General features: G+C 45.1%; 1 long non-coding RNA gene and 4 other non-coding genes across 5 annotated transcripts; 2 read left to right on the forward strand and 3 right to left on the reverse strand.

Moving 5' to 3' along the window:
- The first annotated feature begins 1,616 nt into the window (after positions 1 to 1,616).
- Positions 1,617 to 1,690, forward strand: TRNAN-GUU (transfer RNA asparagine (anticodon GUU)). Its single transcript has one exon. It is a non-coding gene; the product is annotated as a tRNA-Asn (tRNA).
- Positions 1,691 to 11,354: 9,664 nt separating this feature from the next.
- On the forward strand, positions 11,355 to 14,277 carry LOC144331528 (uncharacterized). The gene is made up of 2 exons (XR_013398793.1): positions 11,355 to 12,152; positions 12,599 to 14,277. It is a non-coding gene; the product is annotated as an uncharacterized LOC144331528 (long non-coding RNA).
- Positions 11,685 to 11,758, reverse strand: TRNAN-GUU (transfer RNA asparagine (anticodon GUU)). Its single transcript has one exon. It is a non-coding gene; the product is annotated as a tRNA-Asn (tRNA).
- LOC114674647 (U1 spliceosomal RNA) lies at positions 14,147 to 14,310 on the reverse strand. The gene has a single exon (XR_003725766.1). It is a non-coding gene; the product is annotated as a U1 spliceosomal RNA (small nuclear RNA).
- Positions 14,311 to 16,623: 2,313 nt separating this feature from the next.
- LOC114674662 (U1 spliceosomal RNA) lies at positions 16,624 to 16,787 on the reverse strand. The gene has a single exon (XR_003725785.1). It is a non-coding gene; the product is annotated as a U1 spliceosomal RNA (small nuclear RNA).
- Positions 16,788 to 24,610: the final 7,823 nt, after the last annotated feature.

Genomic DNA, 24,610 nt, shown 5'->3' on the forward strand with positions numbered 1-24,610 from the left:
TGAAGACATTCAGATGTGAGGAAAATCACTCGGCTGGGGAAAGCAAATGCTGTTGAGAATGTCTCACAAACATAAATTACACATCAGCAGGTAGGTTTGACCCTCAGGTTGGGCACATTTTAAGCGCACTGTTGGCGGAACTTAAGATGAATTAATGACATTCATGATTATTATTTTTAGTTTTTTAGTAAAATGTAATATTTTAAATTTAAATACACATTCTGAAAATTATATAACCAGCACAAGAAACCGGCTTTATGCCATATTTACAAACACAGGAAAGAAAGATGATATTTTAAATGACAATGCTTCACAAATGGCAACATTTTAAAAGTACCTAGACAAAAAAAGTTAACCCAGAATTCTATGCAAAAATAAAATTTCAAAACTGTGAGTGAAATAAGGACATTGAAAAACATACAAAAGCTAAAAGAATTCACCAAACCACGCTACAAGAAATCTTAAGAGTCCTCCAGGCAGAAGCAAAAGGATCCTTGATAAAATTGTGGACCTATACGAAGAAACCAATATTGGAAATGGCATTTAGAAAGCATGTACTACACGTTTTCTTATAATTTAAATCTTTTTAAAAATATTTGACGTAATAAATAAAAGTAATAATAATGAATCCCAAAGCTTATAATGCATAAAGTAAAAATACATAATACTAGGATAAAGGCCAGAAGGGGAGGTATAATGACACTTGAAAGCAGACTGTGAGAAATTAAAGATGTATCCCAGAAACCCTAGAGCAGCCACTGAAATAAGAAAAGGGTTATAGCTAATAAAGCAAGAAGGAAAGAAAATGGAATGAAATAAAAGCTGTGTAAACACTATGCTGGAACAACTGCTCTCTAGGCCTCCACCCTATAGAAATATACCAGTGGGCAATGAGAAGTGTACAAGAATGATGACTGCAGCATTATTTGTAATCATAAAATAATAGAACCAATGTAATTTTAAAGATATATGAAAAAGGGTTTATTTATTTATTTAACAGACAATTGAACAAACAAACAATGGAAGCAAGTCCTTTGCCAAAAGGAACACAGAGGGTCATGATGATGCTACTCCTCCAAGGATTTCAGGGTTCCCAGACGCCTAGTGCCAGACCCTGCTCCTTGCAAGGGGACCCACGAGCGACCCTCGCCACCATCCCTGCCCTGGTGGAGCCCCCGTGCGGAACACAGGATCCGAAGATGGCAGCGGAAGCGCCACAGCGGCCTCGAAAGCGACTGGGCAGGGTGGGCACAGGCTCCCTCACCGGATGAAGGCGGCGAAAACAACGGGAAGAACCATCCGGGGAGCCCACCGGGCGTTCAGTTTCATTTGGTACCCGAGGAGGCTCGGGCTGGGTCGCCGACTGGGGAGTTTCTGGGAGCTTCTGAAGAAGGAGAGGGGCAGGGCCGGCGAAGGCCATTCGGCTCTCCGTCTGGCTCCAGAATCTCCTAACACACAGGTGTCCGACGTGACCACGGCGACTCACCGCTCTAATCTCTCTGGTTTTCCAAGGCCTTGCTCAGTAGTCCTGCCGGGCGGGCCCTGAGAATAGAAGGGAGGGAGGAAATTTAGTGAGTGCGTCTTTCCTCTATTGCCCAGTAGAGTGAGTAGTGCTTGTCTCTGTAGCGCAATCGGTTAGCGCGTTCGGCTGTTAACCGAAAGGTTGGTGGTTCGAGCCCACCCAGGGACGCTTAGTTAGAACTTTTAAAGCATGTACGCATTGTCAATCACTACATAAGTGGGGAAGATTTTATCTTCCCGGAGTACCAAGCCACTAATTTATGACTGATCCATGTCAAGGGCCGGCCCACCTCCCCGACCAGATTTTTTTTTTTTTTTTTTTTTTTTTTTTTGAGACGGAGTCTCGCTCTGTCGCCCAACCGCGCCCTGCTAATTTTTTGTGTTTTTAGTAGAGACGGGGTTTCACCGTGGTCTCAATCTCCTGACCTAGCGATCCGCCCGCCTCGGCCTCCCAAAGTGCTGGGATTACAGGCGTGAGCCACCACGCCCGGCTACCCGACCAGATTCTTAACCGGGTATCTCCTGAAATGCCGGGTTTCCACCAGTGTAACTCAGGAATCCTGAAACAGAGAACTAGGAACCCACTTCTGGTGTGATAAAATTCTAATTCAGTCCGTTCTACGCTTAAACGAGTAATTTATGTGCCTCCATTTTTTTCATATTTTAGTAATAGGAGTCCAGTAGTATCTCCAGGATATGCCTGGATTTACTGATTGCTGTATCAATAATGTGACCAGTGGAATCACTCATCATGTTAGTGATCCTCTCCATCATTTTTTGAAAACAGTATTTTTTCCTCAGTTTGTGCATGATTTATTTAACCCTTTTCAAAATGTTTTTGTTAGCCAGGCATGGTGGCATGTGCCTGTAATCCCAGCTACTGGGGAGGCTGAGGCAGGAGAATCATTTGAACCTGGGAGGTGGTGGCTGCAGTGAGTTGAGATCACTACACTCCAGCCTGGGCAACAGAGTGTGACTCCATCTCAAAAAAAAAAAAGTATTTGAGATGAGGTTGGTTTCATGGTTTTAGGATTACAAAGAATGCTGCAGTCACTATTCTTGTACACATATCTTTGGTCATTGTGGAAATGTCTACACTGCAGATATTTCTATAGTGTAGAGAACTGGATGCATCATGATACATATAGTGTTTAATGCTTCTAATTTGAGTACATTCTGCAAATGTCTCTTTCACGGGAGCAATACCTAATAACATTCCAATATGAATATTTATAAGAGGAAACATGTGCAGATGTGCAATTCAGCTTCGTGCCTCTCCATGGGGCCCATGTTCATAAAATGGTGGCATTAGCTATCTGAGAGTGGAGTTTGCGGCCCTCTGACGTCAAAAGCTGAAACAGAGGACATGAAAACCCTCAATGCACATCCTCTGTAGTCTGGCCAGAATCATTCCTAGGTCGGTGGTCTCTTATCAGGAGGGAATGCTGCTTGCTTGCTTTGTCAAAACCACAAAAGGGAGGGAAAGTATTAGACTGTTGGTTGATAACAGTAGTGAAGCAAGTCTTTCCAAAGAGTTGGTTTGTTAACCCTTAGGAAAAAAAAATCCTAATTCTTACCAGATGGTGCCGTGCAGTTCCAGGCTCTTGGTGTCCCAAACAAAGAACTGTACATGGCACACACAAAGCAGCAAAGCAAAGCAAAAGTTTATTAAGCACAGTAACACTCTCGGAGTGGGGAGAGTGGGCTGACCTCTGGGAGATGAGATCAGTATTAGTTTGGTGTACTTTGGGTCTTTTTATGTGTGTTTATTTTTCTTCTCTTCACAAGGATGCCTCATCTTTAGCCAGTGTTTGCCTTTAGATTGATAGGTGGGTGGCTTACTTTGGCCCTTGTGTGCTTGCTTGTTGCCTCCATCCCATAATTTTTAGTACACACATGAGTTTTAATGAGCTGATTATCATATGAAGTCATGTTAAGGATACTTTTTTTCTCGAATGCACATGCCTATCTCTGAGGAGCTGCCCCTTTACTGGTTTGGATCTTGCCAGCCATGAGGTCCTTGCTTGCTGTTTTTTGGGGGTTTTTTCTTTTTTCTTGACAGAATCTCTCTCTGTTGCCCAGTCTGCAGTGCAGTAGCACAATCTTGGCTTCCTACAACCTTCTCCTTCCGGGTTAAGTGATTCTCCCACCTCAGTCTCCCAAGTAGTTGGGAGCACATGCTCACACCACCACCCCCGGGTAATTTTTTGTATTTTTAGTAGAGATGGGGTTTTACCATATTGGCCAGGCTGGTCTCACACTCCTGACCTCAGGTGATTCACCCACTTTGGCCTCCCAAAGTCTTGAGATTACAGGCGTGAGCCACCACACCTGACCAAAAAAAGAATTTTTAAAATTATTCTTTTAGGCCAAGTGAGGTGGCTCACGCCTGTAATCCCAGCACTTTGGGCGACCCAGGTGGGTCAATCACGAGGTCAGGAGTTTGAGACCAGCCTGGCCAACATGGTGAAATCCCATCTCTAATAAAAATACAAAAATTGGCCGGGCGCGGTGGCTCACGCCTGTAATCCCAGCACTTTGGGAGGCCGAGGCGGGCGGATCACAAGGTCAGGAGATCGAGACCACGGTGAAACCCCGTCTCTACTAAAAATACAAAAAATTAGCCGGGCGCAGTGGCGGGCGCCTGTAGTCCCAGCTACTCAGGAGGCTGAGGCAGGAGAATGGTGTGAACCCGGGAGGCGGAGCTTGCAGTGAGCCGAGATCGCGCCACTGCACTCCAACCTGGGCGACAGAGTGAGACTCCGTCTCAAAAAAAAAAAAAAAAAAAATACAAAAATTACCCAGGTGTGGTGGCTGGTGCCTGTAAACCCAGCTACTCGGGATGCTGAGGCAGAAGAATTGCTTGAAACCAGAAGGCGGAGGTTACAGTGAGCAGAGATCGCACCACTGCACTGCAACCTGGGCAAAAGAGCAAAACTCCGTCTCAAAAAATAAAATAAAATAATAAAATAAAATAAAATATTCTTTTAGCCGGGCAAGGTGGCTCATGCCTGTAATCTCAGCTCTTTGGGAGGCCGAGGCAGGCGAATCATGAGGTCAAGAGATCGAGACCATCCTGGCCAACTTGGTGAAACCCCTTCTCTACTAAAAATACACAAATTAGTCGGCTGTGGTGGCAGGCACCTGTAATCCCAGTTACTCAGAAGGCTGAGGCAGGAGAATCGCTGGAATCCGGGAGGCGGAGGTTGCAGTGAGCCGAGATCACACCACTGCACTCCAGCCTGGAGAAAGAAAGAGACTCTGTCTCAAAAAAAAAAAAAAAAAAAAAGAAAAGAAAGAAAAGAAAAAGAAAAATTATTCTTTTAAACTTGTGTCATGGCCAGCACAGTGGCGCACGCCTGTAATCCCAGCACTTTGGGAGGCTGAGGCGGGCGGATCATGAAGTCAGGAGATTGAGATCATCCTGGCTAACATGGTGAAACCCCGTCTCTACTAAAAATACAAAAAATTAGCCAGGCGTGGTGGTGTACACCTGTAGTCCCAGCTACTCAGGAGGCTGAGGCAGGAGAATGGTGTGAACCCGGGAGGCGGAGGTTGCAATGAGCCGAGATGGCGCCATTGCACTCCAGCCTGGGCAACAGAGCGAGACTCCGTCTCAAAAAAAAAGAAACAAAAAGAAAAAGAAAGACAGAAAGAGAGAAAGAAAGAGAAAGGAAGGAAGGGAGGAAAGGAGGGAGGGAGGGAGGGAAAGAGGAAGGAGAGAGAGAGAGAGAGAGAGAAAGAGAGAAAGAGAAAGAGAAAGAAAGAAAGAGGAGGAAGCTACTGATAGTCCAGTATGGTACACTGTGATAGACTGAAGAAAATGGTGGTTATAATTTGCAGCTTCTCTCATCAAGAGAGTCTATTTCTCCCCTGTTGAATCTGGGATTGGCTATGTGATTTGCTTTGGGTAAATGTTGGTGCCTTCGCAAACCTGGCAGAAGAGAGGCTTGCACATGGGGGGATTGCCTGCTTTTTGCTTCATTTGAAATCCTGAGACCATGATCTGAAGATCCCCCCCAAGCAAGCCTGCTGGAGAGATCACATGAAGAAAAAGATCCATGCATCCCACTTGTTCCAACCTATCCAGCGATACCCCAGATGTGTGAGTGAGGCCATCCTAGACCATCCAGCCCCAAATGAATCAGCTTGGACCAGAAGAATGTCCAAGCCAACTCACAGAATCACTAACAATAATAAATTATTGTTATTCTAAGTCAATAAGCTTGTAAGGGTTTATTATGCAGCAAAAGTCTATCAAAAGGGTGATGGTAGCTGCAGGAAATAAATATATACCTTTAATTTTATATGCATAAACATCTTTGGGATGATACCTCCAAAATATAAATTCCTATATTGAAAGAGCACACTGAGTACCCAGCATGGCGGATGAAAATAGATCATGAAATTTCAAAATAGTAGGAACAGGTAGAAGATTCTATAAGCTTTTGGGAGGGGAGATGGGAGACCAGTTTAAGGCAAACAACAAAGAATCAGAATGGCATTACACTACAGTGTTGATGTGCTCCAGTCTATAATCATCAGGAACAAACTTGTAGTCAAACCTGAGTATACTGGCTCATTGCAACAGAGGAGACAGCAAACACTATGGGGAAATTGTGGGACAATTCTTCCTTTGGGAATCTTGATATTTTTATCTAGAAAGTGGGAGGAATGATTGCAGGACTAAACACATAATTGGTAAAGAATCAACAGTCTGGACAGGCACAGTGGCTCATGCCTGTAATCCCAGCACTTTGGGAGGTCGAGGTGGGCAGATCACGAGGTCAGGAGATCGAGACCATCCTGTGAATGGTGAAACCCCGTCTCTACTAAAAATACAAAAAATTAGCTGGGCATGGTGGCAGGCGTTTGCAGTCCCAGCTACTCGGGAGGCTGAGGCAGGAGAATGGCGTGAACCCGGGAGGTGGAGCTTGCAGTGAGCCGAGATCGTGCCATTGCACTCTAGCCTGGGCAACAGAGCGAGACTCCGTCTCAAAAAAAAAAAAAAAAAAGAATCAACAGTCAATACAAAAGTTAGCCGAGCATGGTTGGGCATGCCTGTAATCCCAGCTACTTGGGAGGCTGAGGGAGGAGAATCGCTTGAACCCAGGAGGCGGAGGTTGCAGTGAGCTGAGATGATGCCCCTGCACTCCAGCCTGGGTGATAGACACTCTGTCTAAAAAAAAAAAAAAAAAAAAGACCAGCCGCAGTGGCTCATGCCTGTAATCCCAACACTTTGGGAGGCTGAGACGGGCGGATCACAAGGTCAGGAGTTCAAGACCAGCCTGACCAATATGGTGAAACTCCTTCTCTACTAAAAATATAAAAATTAGCTGGGTGTGGTGGCATGTGCCTGTAGTCCCAGCTACTCAGGAGGTTGAGGCAGGAGAATCGCTTGAATCCAGGAGGCAGAGGTTGCAGTGAGCCGAGATTGCGCCACTGCACTCCAGCCTGGCCACAGAGCAAGACTCTGTCTCAAAAAAATAAAAAATAAAAAATAAAATAATTAACAGTGACTATTAGTAGCTGGGAAAAGGGGATATTTGATCATATTATGATATTATGGTTTGGACACTGTTCTGTTTGTGATCAAATATGATTGTGAAATAGTCTTTCTTTTATCTTGGTGAGAGGGTAACTTTGTCTGATATTGGTGTTGTGAAATTTTTAGTTTTAACCGGAGAACATCATGGCCTAGGTGTTTGTCAGACCAGCTCTAGCTGACAACAGAAGAGGGTTACTTTTTTCTTTCTCAGAAACAACTATGGAAAACAGTAAACAGCAAGGGTCCGGTGCGGTGGCTCATGCCTGTAATCCCAGCACTTTGCAAAGCCAAGGGAGGAGGATCGCTTGAGGTCAGGAGTTTGAAACTGTAGCAGGAGGAGTCCTAGACAAAATCCCTCAGACACCTGATCGTGGAAGGTAAGAGCTTTGTTCAGGTGAGAGCATCGGCAGACTCACGTCCTAGAAACGGAGCTCCCTGAATAAGTAATTCCTGTCCCTCTTAAGGGGCCGTGTGAGGGGGGTCATGATTGATTGAGCAAGCGAGGGGTACGTGACTGGGGGCTGCATGCACCAGTAATCAGAACGAAACAGAACAGAAAAGGGAGTTTCATAATGCTTTTTTATACAATGTCTGGAATTTATAGATAGCACAAGTGGTGAGATCAGGGGTTGAATTTTAACAACCAGGCCCAAAATGTGGCGTCCGGTTATCTGACCGTGATTTTCACTTCTGCCCATTCTTTCAACGTCCACTTTTTCAGCAAACAAGAAATTAAGAATAAGACAATATGAAGAGTGGTCTCCTCTCTCAAAACCAGCTTGGCCAACATGGTGAAACCTCGTCTCTACTAAAAACAAAAAAATTAGCGGGGCGTGGTGGCGGGTGCCTGTAATCCCAGCTACTCGAGGCCAAGGCAGGAGAATCGCTTGAACCCGGGAGGTGGAGGTTGCAGTGAGCCGAGATCCCGCCCCCCCACTCCAGCCTGGGGGACAAAGAGAGGCGAGACTCTGTCCAAAAAAAAAAAAAAAAAAAAAAAAAGCAATGCCTTTAAAAATCTGAGAGAAATTATTTCAGCCTATCTCTTTATATCCCTATCTAGTAAAATATCAGTTAAGTGTATGGGTAAAATAGATGTTTTCAGACACGCAGTGTCTCAAGAAGTTTATTTCTAAGGTAACCACTTTATAGGAGGTTTTGGAGGATATGCATCATCAAGAGGAAGGAGTGAGTGAGGAATGAACCGCCTTGAGATCCATGAAGCAGGGGATCTAACAAAAGAGAGAGGTAATGGAAATCCCAAGATGGTGTAGTAAAGAGAGATATTATGATAACAGCTCTGAGATAAGCCTGAAGAGCAAGTCATCCAGAATGGAGCAGGTAGAAACATGCTAGGAAAAATTTCTTTCTTTATTTATTTTTGTTTGTTTGTTTGAGAAGGAGTCTCACTCTTTTGCCCAGGCTGGAGTGCAATGGCGCAATCTTGGCTCACTGCAACCTCTGCCTCCCGGGTTCAAGCGATTATCCTGCCTCAGCTTCCCGAGTAGCTGGGATTACAGGTGCCTGCCAGCCTCAGTTTCCCTAGGAGCTGGGAGTACAGGTGCCCGCCACCATGCCCAACTAATTTTTGTATTTTTAGTAAAGATGGAGTTTCACCACGCTGACCAGGCTGATCTCGAGTTCCTGATCTCAGGTGATCCACCTGCCTGGGCCTCCCAAAGTGCTGGGATTACAGGCATGAGCCACCACGCCCAGCCAGGAAAAATTTCTTGAACAAACATACAAGGAAGCAAACCAACAAAAATGATTGTGTGTTTCTATGTGTTGACGGGAGATTTACAGAAATGGGGAGAAATTGGCTAATATTAAGTAATAAATACATGGAAAACTAACCAAATGGAAAAATAAGATTATTATTGCCAAGGTAAATACTGTAAAAAAAACAAAAATCACTATCTAGAAGCTAGGAAGAGGACTCTCACCAAGAGCCAAACTTGCTGGCATCTTGGACATCTCAGCCTCCAGAACTGTGAGAAATAAATGTTTAAGTCACCCAGTAGATGGTATTTTGTTACGGCAGCCTGACATAACTAAGACATCCAAACCTCTGAAAGAATCAAAATAAGACTTTACCTAACTCTAGGTATATCTATTTGAGAATCCATCCTCTATTTCTGTTTTCTTAGCTTTAAAGAAAACTTGAGGGGTGCTATGGCAATAGGTGTAGGGACCACTGCAACAGAATCTTGCAGTGCAGGAGAGAGATTGGACTCAACTCCTATTTCTGTTTCTTATGACGTTTTCTTTAGCTACTTGCCTATCCAGTTCACCAGACAGTGTTTCATAGCAAGTACCATGTACCAGCATAGACCAAACAATTCCACAAAAGCAGTAGAATAGCCAATATTATTAAGTTCCAACAATAAAAACCTAAGAATGCAATCTCTCCTCTTGTTGCCACAATAAAATAAAAAGATCTATTATATAAAGTCTCAATTAGATGAACATTTAAAATCTCCCCTTTTCAATTTTTATTTAGCTAAGGACCAACTCTGTGCCAAAGTAAAGGTCCCGCTCTGGAGAGTTAGGTCCGAGTTCTTCTTCAGCAGCTGAAGTCCGGGCTCTCTGTCACAGGAACGGTGGAAACACCCATTGTCAGCACTTTTACAGTGAACCACTTTCCCAGAATTCCCAGGGGTCAGAAGAACAGAGGAGAACAGCGTAGCACCAGCTCCTTACCTGTAAGATTCAGGGCTATGTGTGAGACCAGCAAGCAATAACATTCCCCAAACAAAAGTGAAGAGTTTGTGCTGCTATTAAATGTCAGATATTGTGGCCAAGGAAGGAGCATTCTCTTAGGGTGTGGGACTATGACTAGGCCCAACTTCATTAGAGGTCAATTAACCATCAATTAGAAAAATTGGAAAGGCACAAATACTCTGACCAGGCAAGTCCATTTCTAGAAGCCTGTTTTAAGAAATCCTTGCACAAATGATGAAAGGTATTTGTAAAAGGATGTTCTCTGAGTTATTTTTTATAAGAATAAGCATTAGACACAATTTTGTGTCCATTAACCAAGGGCCATTTAAATATATACTGATTCATCCATCCTATAAAAAGATAAGCAGTTGTTTAAAAGGCTGAGGTAAAATATGAAAGCGGTGATGATGATGCCACTGAAAATAATTACAGCAGCTAACGTTTAATGAACATTTATTAGGTGCTTAAATGCTTTTGTGTATTTCTCATCAAATGTGTAAACCAAAAGTAAAATTCTAAGGTCCCCCAATCATCTGAATGGACCTCTCCTCTAGGTCAAGGGTATTCCAAAGTTAACCTGAAAAACTAGTTCAGGTCATGATGGGAAGGAGAGGTTGGACATGCCTCTGTATACCCTCCTTCCTTTTGGAACTCAGGAAAAGCCAACCAGCATTAACATCAACACAGACCCTAAGTCTCATAAGAAACATTTACAATCTATTTTCTCTGAAGCCTGCTACCTGGAGGCTTCATCTGCATGATAAATCCTTGGTCTCCACAACCTCCCTATCTAACCCAGAAATTCCCTTCTGGAATAATAACTCTTTCAACCAATGACTAATCAGAAAAATTTTAAATCTGCCTATGACCTGGAAGCCCCCCACCCTTTGAGTTGTCCCACCCTTCCAGATTGAAGCAGTATAAATCTTACATGTATTAATCAATGTATTCTGTCTCCCTAAAATGAATAAAAGCAAGCTGTACCCAACCACCTTGGGCACATGTTGCCAGGACCTCCTGAAGCTGTCACTGGTGTCTCCTTAACCTTGCAAAGTAAACTTTCTAAATTTATTGAGACCTGTCTCACATACTTTTGGATTCACAAATGTTAGATTAATCCATGAGGGAAGCATTATTTATTTATTTATTTATTTATTTATTTATTATTTGAGATGGAGTCTGCTGTGTCTCCAGGCTGGAGTGCAGTGGTGCAATCTTGGCTCACTGCAACCTCTGCCTCCCGGGTTCAAGCGATTCTCCTGCCTCAGCCTCTCGAATAGCTGGGATTACAGGCACCCACCACCACACCCCACTCATTTCTGTATTTTTAATAGAGTTGGGGTTTCACCATGTTGGCCAAGCTGGTCTCAAACTCCTAACCTCAGGTGATCTGCCTGCCTTATCCTCCCAAAGTGCTGCGATTACAGGCATGAGTCACCACGCCCAGCCAGGGGAAGCACTGCATTTTTTTTTCTCTTTTATAAACGAATAAGTTGAGGTACAGAAAATTCAGTAATGTTTTAAAAGTCACGTCGTGAACGAATCAAGATTTCAACCCAGAAATTGAGGCTTCACCACCAGTGAAGATTGGGGTTTTCTTGAAAGTTTTCAATTATTGGGAGTTTTGGATTTCCAGGAATGTGCAATTGTAAAAACCCAGCTTCAGGAAGTGATGAAATAGGTGCAGTGGATATGGGGTAAGCTCTGAAGCCCCAGGCTCAGGCTCTATTGAAAAATTACTTTTGCTGAAATATTCCAGTTTTTAGGACCTTCCATGGAACTTAAGCCTTTGCACAGCATATTTTGGCATCTGATTAAAGCTAGTAGAGGTCCGGAGGATTCCCAGGATTAAAGTCTTTAAACAGAAAGCGTGAATCTTACCTAAGTAAAAGCTGCCTGTTCCTGGGTGGGCTTGAACCATCAACCTTTCAATTAACAGCCAAATGTGCTAACCGATTGCACCACAGAAACTCTAATGGGTTGTGTCTTAAACTCATTTGCTGATACCAGAAATGGCTTTTTAACCTCTGGCTGCAGATAATCTCATATGTTTGTGGCCTGTCCAATCCCGCGCACTCCAGAAACCCAGAACGCGGGAGACAATGAAGCCAAGAGTCGAGTCTTTGGGCACGTTTGGACATTCTACCCGGCCAGAGTCAGCTGGGGGACTCCAGCGGCCAAACGGTCGCCTGCTCCTCACCGTCTGCTCGTCACTGCTTCCCCCGCCTGCTCTTCACCGTCTCAAAAGTCGCCGGCCCCTCCACAGGCGACAACTGCAGCCTCTCCGGCGGAAGTCACTCGCTTTCCCATTCTTAGCCCCGCTTCACACCTTGCGCTCACAGTCATTTCCTCCCGGCCTGGGCCAGTGGACGCGCGCGTGGGAAGAACCAGAACCCGTGATGTCCTCACCACGCCGCCATTGGGCCTTCCTAGGTGGAATCCACCACCCAGGGACCTGGAGTTTGCACAGGCTGCAGCCCACAGCCCAGAGCCCGCCTAGCACCTAGTAGGCGCCCAGTAAATGCTCGGTGAAGGAAGGCATTCCACAGCAGGGGTTTAGGAGAACCATGAATTCCTGTGTGAACATTAAGCGTTTAGTCCTACTAGGAAGTCTGGAATATGGAGACCTGAACTGTTTCTCAAAGGCAGCTGTTCTTGTATTCCCAGAGCTGGTTTAGAATTCAGCAAAGGTCCCTGCTCTGTGGATCCCACCTCTGGAGACCAGAGGATGGTGCGGTGCGGGGCACTGCGGGTTATTATCCTTCCCACGCTCACGTCCACCGGCCCAGGCCCAAAGGAAATGGCTGTGAGGGCAAGATGTGAAGATAGTTACAAATACCAGCTAGGGCCAGCGACAGTTGCAGAAATGAGGACTTGTAATAGTTATGAGTATTTCTTCATTATTTTGAGATGAATACAATACTTTTTTTGAGAATTCTCCTCTTCCATCATCCTAGCTAGGGTATTCATTAATAGTTAACTTTTAGAAATCTCAATATTTAGATTACAGGATAGCACATATGGAATGTGATCTATCTAAAAAAGGAGTGAACATCATTCAAAGACAAATAAAGGACTTCATCCTGTTGGGGAAAGGGTTGGCATATTTTCACTGAATGAGAAAAAGTATGATTTTCCTATTGTCTTTATATGAACCTTAAGTATGGTTTTACAAGGAGGAAAAAAGAGGAGGAAGAAGAGAAAGAAGAGGAAGAGGAGGAAAAATGGAGGAGGAAGGTGTACATTGATGCCACCTTGAGAAGAAGTGAACTGTGGTGGAATTGTAATGTATCAATTTTGCTAACCTTAATGCACGTTTCCCAGATTTGCCATCTTTAGATAGCTCTGGGTTAGCCTGGGCCACAGGAGACATTTGGAAGATAGAATTCAAGTGGCTGTTATACGCTTTTGTGTACTGGGAAGGGCGTTGTTACAGCTCAGGCATGATCTTCAGCTTCCCTGACTCTTGGACTGGTGGGTGTTTTGCTTCTTGATCTAACATTAAGGTTAGAAATTGCAGGATTCCAGCTGGGTTTTGTTACATCCAATCTGGTTTAAGTTCCCATATTATTAGGAAAGCCTTAGGGAGCTTCAGGAAAACAGTTTTTAAAAAATCAAATTTGGAAAATATCAAATGGAATTATAGGCAATAAGCATAACCCAGTGGAACCATGAATCAAACTCTCTAAAGCAGGGTTGTCTAAATTTTGGCTTCCTTGGGCCACACTAGGAAAAACAAAAACAAAAAACAAAAGAACACTAACTGCAATTGAACTGTGCCTGTAAAGCTTGTAAACAAAATGTGTCTGTAAAGCCTGCAAACAGGCCGGGCGCGGTGGCTCAGGCCTGTAATCCCAACATTTGGGAGGCCCAGGCAGGTGGATAACTTGAGGTCAGGAGTTCAAGACCAGCCTGGCCAATATGGTAAAACCCTGTCTCTACTAAAAATTCAAAATATAAGCCGGGCCTAATTTTTTGGTGGCCTGCGCCTGTAATCTCAGTTACTCGGAAGGATAAGTATTCTCTGACTGAGGCAGGAGAATAGCTTGAACGCAGGAGGAAGAGATTGCAGTAAGCCGGGTCCCGCCACGCATTCCGGTGGACTGCTGTTAAATATTTACAATTCGCTCCCATAGGGAAAAGCAAAGCTTAGTTTTATTTCTATAGAACAAAAAGCTTAGTTCAGACGGATCCACCATATTTGCCCGCGCTGACAGACTGTTGGGATTACAAGCGTGAGAAACACTGCCGGGTAATATCTTTAGTTTTCGTGTTACAGACGGGAACAAAAATCTGTTTGCTAGCTCATTACCTACGCTTCCACAACAAAGAAAAAAAACTACCCTTAAAACAACAATTCAGGGGAAAGCGCGAACGCAGTCCCCCACTACCACAAATTATGCAGTCGAGTTTCCCACATTTGGGGAAATCGCAGGGGTCAGCACATCCGGAGTGCAATGGATAAGCCTCGCCCTGGGAAAACCACCTTCGTGATCATGGTATCTCCCCTGCCAGGTAAGTATGAGCTTAGACACCTCCGCCCCGCCACAGCCTCATACGCCTCACCCTTTACACACACGGTCACTTGCCCCGCGCACTCCCGAGTCCTTCTTGCCCTGACAGACAACTGGGACTCTCAGTTCCGACCAGCGGTCCTGAACCTGCCTCCATGGCACGGGAACACTCCTTCGTGGCGAAGCAGCAGGTGGGGAAGCAGGAGCCCCTGCGCTCCCTTATCTACATAGAAGTCGCCCTCTCCGTGATGTCACCGACAGTGCCTTTCCCAGTCCCCGTCTGCCTTTCTGCCACTCAGCGGACCAACCCGCTGCCGGAGCCCACAAGGGGAAGTGACGTCTGCCTCTCCCTTTTTCCCTCCCGCCCCCGCATCTGTTCTCTTCCAAAGAAGCTGGTCGTTAGCCTGTGTTGAGTAGCAAGCTTTCGGCGGCCAGATGGAGCCTGGGAACCCTACTTCAAATACTGGCTTTTAATTCGCAGACTAGAACGTTTAGGATTACAAAAGAAACCGGTTCTCTTCACATCCTTATCTTTGGGATGTAGCATTCTGCTTGAAATTGGAAGCCGCTTAATATCAGAGAGAAACCATATTTATGAAAGTAAAGAGGCTGCTCAGATGACTGCAAACCAGCCTTCCTTACTGATTTTATCACTGGTAATGTTATAAAGACAGTTGTCCAGTTTCATGAATCTTGTAGTTTTTTTTTTTTTTTTCAGTATTGTAGCAAAATATGAAATTCACTTCATAACATCAAAACCAAAAACCCACACTGATGGCAAAAAAAAAAAAAAAAAATGCAAAAATGAGAGAGAGACCTGTCCTATAGCCATACTTAGTGGGTAAAAGCTAAAGAGTTCAATTTCTGCTCATGATACTTAATAGAACATAGGGAACATGAGCCAATAGCTCAGTGGGTTCAGATCTGCACCAAGTACCTGTTGGATGCAGGATTCTACTGTCTCCAATAATATGTCTCAGATGGACTAATTTTTTATTTTATTTATTTATTTTTTTTGAGACAGAGTCTCGCTCTGTCTCCCAGGCTGGGATGTAATGGCGCGATCTCGGCTCATTGCAACCTCCGCCTCGCGGGTTCACACACACCACCACGCCCAGCTTTTTTTTGTTTGTTTTTTTAGTAGAGACGGAGTTTCGCCATGTTGGTCAGGCTGGTCTCGAACTCCTGACCTCAGTTGATCAGAAGTAGGTGAGGTCAGAAAACACCCTGGGAGAGGCTGGCACAATGCCCAGAACCACCATCGCTAGGCCTGGGGTTTTCTTCTGTAGTGGATACTAGTATTCATGTGGTGCAGGGACAAAACCAATTAGATACTTCTGGGAGTTAAAAAGAGATGAATTTACAGTGCCATTTGAGAAGGGGTATTAAGGAATTTGCCAGGGTACTGACGCGTGTCAGGTGCAAACCGCAGGTTGAGAGAGAGCCAAGTATTTTCTGTCCATGAAGGTGATCAGCCGGGGCCTGAAGAAAGAGGGAAGGGGGAGGACGCTGGCGCCAGAAATGGGAAAGGGCTGCTTGGGGGCGGGAAGGATGGGTGGGATGCTATCTAGAAAGTTGCCTGGCAATGGATGTAGGATGTGGAAGCGAGACATCAAACAAGAAGCTGTCACTTGAATAAAGTCTGAAGAAAGATCAGATATGTAAACGGCAGGAAATAGTAGGGAAACTGGACCCGGCTCCTCGTAAAACTTCCTGCCTTACATTTCAGGGAGGATCGCAGCGCATTTCGGCCAAGACATGTGAGACTGCGGTTCTGACCTGCGGGCCTCAATGAATATGCACTAGGGACCTGGGCGCTGGGAGAGCCGTTCCCCTACACAAAGTAAGCGTGTTATATATACAACCTAGCGGGGACACTAAGAGCTCCAAAGGCCCTGTTTTCTTCCCAGAGAACAGCGCCCGTGTGCGTAGTTTGTACCTGGCTCTATGAAGTGAGAACGCATTCCCCCCTAGCACAGAAAGCCTACAAACTACTGTGGGGGCTGCAGTTAGAAGCAGAAGCTGTATAAAAGGTGACTGGGGGCTAGGGAACCACACGAAGATTTTTACAGACCGTGAGAACCCAAGACACTGGAGACCATGGACCAATCTCTGCAGAAGGCAGCCCCGCATAGAAAGGGAAAAGCTGTGCGGCCTTCACGGTAGTTACCTTACGTTGCAAGGGCTGACGCTTCTTATTTCTCTTCTGACAGAGAATCGATGTTACTTACCATACTCCAGCCTTCCACGGTAAGAACAACATTTACACGCCACACAACACACAAACGTCAGTACACAACCTATTCTTTTGACAACAAATTTCAGGGGAAAGCGCGAACGCAGTCCCCCACTATCACAAATTATGCAGTCGAGTTTCCCACATTTGGGGAAATCGCAGGGGTCAGCACATCCGGAGTGCAATGGATAAGCCTCGCCCTGGGAAAACCACCTTCGTGATCATGGTATCTCCCCTGCCAGGTAAGTATGAGCTCTGGCATCTCCGTCCCGCCACAGCCTCATAGTCTCCTCTTTTAGACGCACGGTCACTTGCCCCGCGCACTCCCGAGTCCTTCTGGCCTTGACAGACAACTAGGACTCTCAGGTCAGACCAGCGGTCCTGAACCCGCTCCCACAGCACGGGAACTCCTTCGTGGCGAAGCAGCAGGTGGGGAAGCAGCAGCCCCTGCGCTGCCTCATCTACATAGAAATTGCCCTCTCGGTGATGTCACCGACAGCGCCTTCCCGTCCCCGTCTGCTCTTCCGCTTCACCCTCCGCCACTCAGCGGACCAACCCGCTGCCGGAGCCGGGGGAGGTGACTTATGCCTCTTCCTTCTTTTTCTCCTGTCCCCGCCCCTCGTCTCCCCAAAGAAGCGGGTGCTTAATCTGTGTCCTGTGGAGGTCCCCTTTGGCGGCCAGCTGGAAGCCCGTGCACCCTTCTTCAAATAATAGCTTTCAATGAGCAGACTAGAACGTTTAGGATTACAAAGGAAACGAATTCCTTTCAAACCTGGTTATCTTTGCGATGTGGCACTGTGTGCATATCTTCGTTAAAACGCATCAAAGGCCACTGCGCTCCACCCTGGGCGACAAGAGGTGACTGAGTATCAAAAAAACAAAAACATTTCCCCCTCGCCCCCAAAGCATTAGACGTAAAGGCTGGCAGCGATGTCTGTTCTCTTGAAAGTTCAACATTAAAATACTTGGAAATTAAACTAAAATAGTAGAAGCAAGAACAAAAATTAAGTTGAAGATAATGTCAAGAATATTTCCCAAGAACCAAAATAAGAATGTAAAAACAGGAGAGAAAAGTTCGGGAAGGTAAATGTCCAAGGTCCAAACGCGATTAGCATGCATTTCAGAAAGAGGATAGAAAAAATCAGTACAATTCAAAACACTTTCCATACCAATAGGTTGAAACTACAGTGAATTTAAACTATTGAATAACGATATTGAACTTTCAAGAGAACAGACATTCCCGCCAGCCTTGACGTCTAATGCTTTTGGGAGGAGGGAAGACTGTTTTTGTTTTTTTGAGACACAGTCACCTCTTGTCTCCAGAGTGGAGTGCAGTGGCCTTTAACGCGTTTTAAACAAGATGTGCACACGGTGCCACACCGCAAAGATAACCAGGTTTGAAAGGAATCTGTTTCCTTTGTAATCCTAAACATTCTAGTCTGCTCATTGAAAGCCATTATTTGAAGAAGGGTGCACGGGCTTCCAGTTGGCTGCCAAAGGGGACCTCCACAGGACACAGTATCCGCTTCTTTGCAGGAGACAGGGGGCGGGGACAGGAGGGAAAGAAGTACCCGCTTTGTAGGAGTACACAGAAGTACCCGCTTCTTTGCAGGAGACAAGGGGCGGGGACAAGGGGCGGGGACAGGAGGGAAAGAAGGGAGAGGCATAAGTCACTTCCCCCGACTCCTACAGCGGGTTGGTCCGCTGAGTGCTCCTGTCTTGTAAGCAGTTCCTGTTTCGTATTTTCACTGTCTTTGACACTATTAACTGTACAATTTTTTTCTTCTGTACACAAAAAGTTTGTTTCAATAGTGTTATGGGTCGGGCGTGGTGGCTCACGCCTGTAATCCCAGCACTTTGGGAGGCCAAGGTGGGTGGATAACCTGAGGTTAAGAGTTCAAGACCAGCCTGGCCAACATGGTGAAACCCTGTCTCTACTAAAAATACAAAAATTGGGCGGGCATGGTGGTGGGCGCCTGTAATCCCACCTACTTAGGAGGCTAAGGCAAGAGAATTGCTTGAACGCAGGAGGCGGTGGTTGCAGTGAGCCAAGATGGCGCCACTGCACTACAATCTAGGCTACAGAGTCAGACTCCATCTAAAAAAAAAAAAAAAAGTGAATTATGTATCTTCTACAGTATACTCTTCCAACTTATCAGATTCTATCATTGACATAAGATGCTGCATCGTTACTTGTGTAAGGGGTTTAACACTACTACTATATATAATATATATGTAATATATATTATATATATATAACACTACGGTTTATTAAAACAGCTATCAGTAAACAGATGCCCCTGATGTTCCAACAAAATAACCTACTATTATTAGAAACCAAATAAGCTCCTCCTCCTATGAGGAAGAAAGTAAACAACTTCTGGCTTGGCACGGTGGTTCACGCCTATATTCCCGGCACTTTGGGAGGCTGAAGCGGGTGGATCATTGAGGTTAGGAGTTCAAGACCAGTCTGGCCAACATGATGAAACCTCATCTCTATTAAAAATACAAAAATTACAGCGCGCCTGTAATCCCAGCTACGGGAGGCTGAGGCAGGAGAATCGCTTCAACCTGGGGGCACAGAGGTTGCAGTGAGCCGGTATCACTCCACTGCACTCCAGCCTGGGCAACAGAGTGAAACTCTGTCTAAACAAAAACAAACAAACAAACAAACAAAACGTAAACAACTTCTGGAACAGTTTGAAAAAGCAATTTAAGTGAAAATGAAACCAAAAAGGGTAAAAAGAAAAAAGAGCGAATTGTAGGCCGGGCACAGTGACTCACGCCTGTAATCCCACCACTTTGGGAAGCCGACGCGGAGGAATCACGAGGTCAGGAGATCGAAACTATCCTGGCTAGCACGGAGAAACCCTGTCTCTAGTAGAAATGAAAAAAAAAAAAAAATTAGCCGGGCGTGGTGGTGGCGCCTGTAGTCCCAGCTACTCGGGAGGCTGAGGCAGGAGAATGGCTTGAACCTGGGAGGCGGAGCTTGCAGTGAGCCGAGATTGCGCCACTGCACTCCAGCCTGGGCTACAGAGCAAGACTCCATCTCAAAAAAACCAAAGAAAAAGAAAAAGGAGGGAATTGTAGGAAATAACCTATATGTGATGATCTATTTTCTTTTTTTTTTTTCTTTTTTTTTTTTTTGAGACGGAGTCTCGCTTTGTCGCCCAGGCTGGAGTGCAGTGGCCGGATCTCAGCTCATTGCAAGCTCCGCCTCCCGGGTTTACGCCATTCTCCTGCCTCAGCCTCCCGAGTAGCTGGGACTACAGGCGCCCACCACCTCGCCCGGCTAGTTTTTTGTATTTTTAGTAGAGACGGGGTTTCACCATATTAGCCAGGATGGTCTCGATCTCCTGACCTCGTGATCCGCCCGTCTCGGCCTCCCAAAGTGCTGGGATTACAGGCTTGAGCCACCGCGCCCGGCCAACTATTTTCAATTCTAAGTGGCTTGGTATAGGTTTAGGCAGGCTACCTGGAAATAAAGAGATAAAGAAGCAGAATGTACTGAGCCACACCTTCACCTTCCTTCTCTCCTTTTCACCCAGCGGCCAGGTGTCTATCGGAGGGGCCCCCCTCATGTACCCCCTCCCCACTCCACCAAGAAATTTAGTTTAAGCTAGCTTGCAACATAGATAATTGTACCCCTTCTTGTCAGCTAAGTGCAGCCACCAGGGCCATAAGTCAAATGTTTGAAAAGTCCTGAGACATTCATAATGCATTGTGGGCTGCAATAAAATGCAGCAGAAAGACCCTAAAGAATATACTTGAAGAACAATCAGTAGGTGATGTCTGGGAAGATTGTGACCCGCTACTACTCAGGCTATGAGGAACTGGGGAGGGACCTGTGCACTAGGGCATAAATTGCTTGTTGAAACTGTGCTGGATGTGCCTGCATGCCAGACACCCGATCTTGCAAGACCCTCATTAAAAGTCTCACTTTCACTGTTCTCCTGGTCTCTGAGTTCATTGTTTGGGTTTAAGCGGGTGAATTTGTTTCCCACAAACTGGATTGGATTGAAGGATGAAAGTATTGATCCTGGGCGTGTCTGTGAGGGTGTTGCCAAAGGAGATGAACATTTGAGTCAATGGGCTGGGGAAGGCAGACCCACCCTCAATCTGGTGGGCACAATATAATCTGCTGCCGATGAATATAAAGCAGGCAGAAAAACACGAACATGCAAGACTGGCCTATCCTGCCAGCCTACATCTTTCTCCTGCGCTGGATGCTTCCTGCCCTGGAACATCAGACTCCAAGTTCTTCAGTTTTGAGATTTGAACTGACTCTCCTGCTCCGTAAGCTTGCAGACAGCATATTGGTCCATATTGTGGGACCTTGTGATTGTGTAAGTTAATACTTGATAAACTCCTTTATATATCTATCCTATTAGTTCTGTCTCTCTAGAGAACCCTGACTAATACAGAGTCACATAAAAATATGAGCCTCAGGCCAGGCACAGTAGGTCATGCCTATAATCCCAGCACTTTGGGAGGCTGAAGCGGGTGGATCATGATCACCTGAGGTTAGACGTTCGAGACAAGCCTGACCAACATGGAGAAACCCCGTCTGTACTAAAAATACAAAACTAGCCGGATGTGGTGGCACATGCCTGTAATTCCAGCTACTCGGGAGACTGAGGCAGGAGAATCGCTTGAACCTGGGAGGCAGATGTTGAGGTGAGCTGAGATCGTGCCACTGCACTCCAGCCTGGGCGACAAAAGCAAAACTCTGTCTAAAAAAAAAAGCAAAAAGAAAAGCCTCAAAGAAGGCCATATGGTTGAAGTTTATATGCAGCACATAAAGGACTAGTGGCTTGGAGTTCTCAGGGGGTGGTGGCCACAGGTTTTGGGAGGTTGAGGGGAGGAAAGACATGGTGAGCAATGACTGTGTTGTGATGCAAATGAAGTCTCTCAAGAAGCAGCCCTCCACCGGATGTGGTGGCTCATGCCTGTAATCCCAGCACTTTGGGAGGCAGAGGTGGGCAGATCATTTGAGGTCAGGAGCTCAAGACCAGCCTGGCCAACATGGCAAAACCCCATCTCTATTAAAAATACAAAAATTAGCCAGGTGTGGTGGTGGGCACCCGTAATTCCAGCTACTCGGGAGGCTGAGTCATGAGAATCGCTTGAACCTGGGAGGCAGAGGTTGCAGTGAGCCAAGATTGCACTACTGCACACTCCAGCCTGGGTGACAGAGTAAGACTCTATTTCACCAAAAAAAAAAAAAAAAAAAGTTTCTCTGTCAGACCTTTAGAAGTATGGGACCTTTTGTTCCCTTTTCCTGTGAGTTAATCTTATCTGGATCCAGATAAAGTAGATAAGAAGGTCTCAAAGAAAGCCTATTTGCAGTTGAAGTTTACTTCCTCTACACATGCTAATCTCCCTGACAAAAGGACAGCTTTTCACAGGTATTTCTGTGACTGTTATCTATTGCACTGCCTACATGACTTACCTGGACCCCTATCCAGATATTGTTGCCCATTGCAGTGCCTACGTGACATGGCTGAATTCCTACTCACCTTTAACTCTGCTTATTTTTAGGAAACAGGATGTCTGTGGTCAGAAGTTTCTTCTTGGGACTAAACCAGCTGAAGCTGGTGAAATCCATGACGGAAGCTTACGCAACCTCTGAAAAACATCTAGCTTTATTATAATCCAATTTCCATGCTAAATTGGATTATTATAATCCACTTTCCATCAGCACATGACAGTTGACAATCACTGTGACAATGAACAGAAGAAACCAAGAAAGGACAGAAAAGAGGTGGTTCCATGATTCTAGGAAAAACTCCATCCCTTCCTAAGAAAACCATGAATATTCCTCACCTTGCTCATTCCTTTCATTAAAGATCCTATATATTTGTAACTTCCTGGTTCTCAGTAGCTGAGAAGGTGATTTGCAAACTATACCACTTCTCCAATTCCATGCTATGCTCCTAATCCTCCAGTGCCATTGAATAGAGCCTGCGCTGCTTGACGCTCACTCTTGCTTTCATACATTGGCTTTGCAATACTAAACAGGAAAGAGTCCCTTTTTGGGGTGAGACCCCTTAGTAACCTCTGCAGCCCCTCTAAATAGCCATCTCAAAATACACCAAAGAAGTGTATTTTGGGGTGGCATATTTTGGGTTTCCTGCATGGCTAAGCCAACACAATAGGATTCTTGCTGAACACAGGGTGATCAGACATCACCTAGCGGATGGTGAAGGATGAGGAGCCCTATTATGAGTGATCAGCTATTGAGGATGGGGAGTTCTGGCTAAATTGACTGAGAAAGATTCTTGCTGAGATTGAACAATGCAGAGAGGAACACAGAAGCTCAATAGTTGAGGCCTAGTGAGAAGAGGACTCAGAAGGGCCTGATTAGAGTTTGACCAAGGAGATGTCAACCCGAAATAATTGAAAGGTTCAGAATTCAGTGTTAAAGATTTTATTCATTCTGCTTATGGGAACTAATGGTAAATATTAAAAGAGTTTATTCAAATGAAAATTGGGGAATAGCCAATCAGGGCACATGGACTCCAGAGAAATGGGGTCAGTGCTGCAAAGTCAAAAGTCAAGTTCTTGCTGACACAGAAAGAAAAAAAAAAATTAATAGGATCACAACATTTTCTATACAAGGCTGCTTTAAGAGTTCAACAGATTAGTTGCAGAATTTTTTGTTTGTTTGTTTTTTGTTCTGAGATGGAGTCTCATTCTGTTGCTAAGGCTGGAGTGCAGTGGTGTGATCTTGGCTCACTGCAACCTCTGCCTCCTGGTTTCAAGTGATTCTCCTGTCTCAGCCTCCTGAATAGCTGGGATTACAGGTGCCCACCGCCATGCCCAGATAATTTTTTGTATTTTTAGTAGAGATGGGATTTCACCATATGAGCCAGGCTGGTCTCAAACTCCTGACCTCTAGTGATCTGCCCGCCTCGGCCTCCCAAAGTGCTAGGATTACAGATGTGAGCCCCACTGTGCCTGACCCTTTTTTCTTTCCATACTGCTTGTTTTCTTCTTTATAGCTGGCTCACATTTCCTTTCCAATTTAAAGGAGTGTGTTTAACATTCCATCTTAAGACAATGCAATAGCCATGAAGTCTTTATGTCAGCAAGGTAAGAAGGAAGTCCATCTATAATGAAAATCAGCAGTGAAGAGGGAAGCAATCTTCCCTGGCACCCTTCAGCAATTTATATAACATGTTAGAAAACAATGCATGTAAGGAAGAAGGCCAATCTATAATCGGAGAAACAAAGGTTACAACTTCCTAGTTTACAGGTAACTCTCATGTGACTTAGGCTTCATACTCACTTTTTTTTATTTTTTTTATTTATTTTTTGAGATGGAGTTTCACTCTTGTTGTCCGGGCTGGAGTGCAATGGCATGATCTCAGCTCACTGCAACCTCTGCCTCCCTGGTTCAAGTGATTCTCCTGCCTCAGCCTCCTGTGTAGCTGGGATTACAGACATGTGCCACCACACCCGGCTAATTTTGTATTTTTAGTAGAGATGGGGTTTCTCCATGTTGGTCAGGCTGGTCTCAAACTCCTGATCTCAGGTGCTCCACCCGCCTTAGCCTCCCAAAGTGCTGGGATTAGAGGTATGAGCCATGGTGCCTGGCCAATACTCACATTTTTTAAAGGCTCAAAATAATTTGGAGTTCCAACAACTTACATTTTTAATTACTTATTTTCACAGAAAGAATCTTTGTCAGCTGTCACTCACTGATTCCTCCAAAGACCATAGCCCTGTCCAGTGATCCTCCTCAAGGCAATAGGTCTCTCTAGTAACTACTGGTTTCCTTTCCCATTTCAATTTCCACTCCAGTTGACTGAATTGTGAACACCAACTCCCACACTTAAATGTTGAAGCCCTAACCCCCAATGTGATGGTTTATGCAGCCGGGGCCTTTGAGAAGTAATCAGGATTAAATGAGGTTATGAGAGTGGGGTCCTCATGATGAATTTAATTTCAGTATAAGAAGAGACACTAGAAAGCTTGCTCCTCTGCCTTCCCCCGGTGCACAAAGAAATGGTCACATGGGCACAGAGTGAAACTACAGCCACTTACCTGCCATAGGAAGAGACCTCAGAA

The sequence above is a fragment of the Macaca mulatta genome, chromosome 1, assembly GCF_049350105.2.
Source record: "Macaca mulatta isolate MMU2019108-1 chromosome 1, T2T-MMU8v2.0, whole genome shotgun sequence".
NCBI classification, from domain to species: domain Eukaryota; kingdom Metazoa; phylum Chordata; class Mammalia; order Primates; family Cercopithecidae; genus Macaca; species Macaca mulatta.